Source organism: Pyxicephalus adspersus, chromosome 5 (assembly GCF_032062135.1).
Source record: "Pyxicephalus adspersus chromosome 5, UCB_Pads_2.0, whole genome shotgun sequence".
Classification (NCBI taxonomy): domain Eukaryota; kingdom Metazoa; phylum Chordata; class Amphibia; order Anura; family Pyxicephalidae; genus Pyxicephalus; species Pyxicephalus adspersus.
In genome coordinates this window covers 1,474,770-1,477,295 of record NC_092862.1, presented here as the reverse complement: position 1 = coordinate 1,477,295, position 2,526 = coordinate 1,474,770, and positions in this window count along the sequence as shown.

Genomic DNA, 2,526 nt, shown 5'->3' with positions numbered 1-2,526 from the left:
ACAAATTCCTCATCCTAAATGAACAATAAACATTGATAAACCCTGGAGTAAACTTTTACTTTAGGCGGATTTCACAGCACTAGTTCTCAGGAATAGTTCTACCCCTGGTTCAAGCAATGGTCACACCTAAAACTGTGGGGAAAGAAAAGAAAATAGAATTGGGGGGGGGGTGCAGAAAAAGCCTTATACTGGAGGCGCTCCAGACTTTCCTAAGATTCAGCCATCATGGGATTGGAGGAAAAGGATTGGAGAGTATGTGTTGTGCTGAAATGTAGCCAACAAGCCCATGTAGAATAAAAATGATTCATACCAACACAAGATGAGTGTATAGGTTGTCCCATCTCTGCTATCCTATCTATCCTTAGAAGCCATTCTTTAATGGTTGGTATATGTGCAGATTTCCACCAGATTTCTATCCATAGAAAAGATTTTTCCTGGCCCGCCTCCTGCCAGTGCACAGCTGGGTCAACTCTGGCCCATTTGACTGCCAGGACCAATAACCCAAGGTTTTTGGGTTATCCTTCCCCATTCCTCCCCTGTTTTTCATTTGTCTTTTGCCGGACTTCTACCCTTACCCTTCCTTCCCTGGTCCAGGCTCTCCAAGGAGAAGTCCCAGAACCTGCTGTAAACCCCTGAAGCTATGGAAGTGGTGATTATCATGTAGGGCTTAAATAGTCCAGGTTAGATACGCTGGCCTTTTTTCCTTAGCTTCCGAGATGTTCCTGGTCCATCAAACTGCATGTGCAACTTCCGGCGCATGTGCCGTGGCTCCTTTTTCTCTATCCACCCTTTGCCAGTACTAGGTTTGGTTTGGTCATTTCAGGCTGGCGGACAATATTCATGCGATTGCTAGTTACCTATCAGAGCGACTGTCGCTAAGATGTGTATCTCAAGAGGATCATTTATCCAATGACGAATGTGTCTGAATTTTGGCTTTGATGTCTTTGGGGTCCGCCTTGGAAAGTGATAAAATGGTTGGCTTTTTTGGCTGAAGTCTCCATTGATCCAGTGATACTATCAGCAAAATAATGGAGTTTTTGGTCACTTCCAGTAAGGTGTTATGGATTTGTCATTGGGCCATGGATTCAGCTTTGAAGCAGGCCTTGTGTTCTGTTCTATTCAAAGGAAAACTTCTGTTCAGTAGACTTTTGGAAGATGATATACAGGAAGTGACCGCAATCGTCCACTCGTCTCCTGCATGCTCCTGGTCCCCACGTTCCCGTGGCTTCCTCCAGCGGTGCCTGGCATCTGCTTCCCCTGGCGATGCCAGCTACAGAGCGGGAAGTTTAAAGTAATAAGTATTTTTAAATGTACCACTTTTACATTTAAAAATACTTACTATTCAAACTTCCAGGGAGATGCTTCCTGTAACATCTCATTATTGTTTCACCATAGATCTAAATGGGAATGGTTTGCTAGGCAACTGAGATGCATTTTGAAGCCATTTGTGAGGCAGAAGTACCAAAAAATGGTGAATTTCAATATCTCGTATTGAGATATCCTAGATATCCTGAGGGGTCCTACAATTGCTCCCCACAAGCACCTCTTCTCATGTAGGCTCATGGTTTCCACTGTAATGCAGGGATGGCGGGAAATCCATTGTTCTTCTTACTTTGGGCGCCACATCTAAGCCCATCAGCTTTAATTCACACGGCCACATATTCAGATATTCATGATTTTGATTCTAAATACAAATTTTGTATTTACTTATCAAACTGACGGCTATTAGACTTAGTTGGGTATTAGAATTTATTTTTTAATGTCTAGGGCACTCCTCTTCCTCCCAATGCTCCCGTTCATAGGTGGGCCCTTTGCATCCTCACCAATAACGTAGGGTTGTTGGTCATATGTTGTTGGGATGAAGTCCGTGAACGGAGCAGCCCATCTAGCGGAGGACCGGTCCAATAGCTGGAGAAGCCAGATAAAAGGAAGAACCTACAGTATGTGACATCCGCCTGCTTAGTCTCACCCTGTGCATGGATTTTCCAGAACTTTGAGTAACAATTTAAGCATTGCTACACAAATTTTCCAGGATTAGGAGGTAAGTACCTGGGGACTGGGTTTCCTTTCCTTTGGGTTTCCTTTGCTGGCAGTCAGATTCATAAGGACCTTTCAAGAATAGAGGGGTACACACTCCTTAAGCTTTTTGCCTGAACCACTTCTGAGAGAGGGAGAGCATTTTAATTAGTGACCCTTAGGTAGGATTGCAACTTTGATCTGTTCCATTGGAATGACGACATGGTAGAAGAGAGGGCCCATAGGGGAGATGGAGAGAAAAAATTAATAAAAAACACACACATACATGGAAGGAATACAGGAAAACAAATTGATAGCAAAGAACAGAGACCATACAAGAGCAGTGGATATATAAATAAATCCAAAGAAGGAGACCAAGAGGCTAGCCATTAGGTCATCTCACACCCAGCCAGAAGAGATCCAGGTGTAATTTGGGGGGGGGGCTGGTTATCCACCAAAAGAGCCAGGTGCAAATGAAGCCTGACCTTAGTACCTGGATTTCTCAGCCCA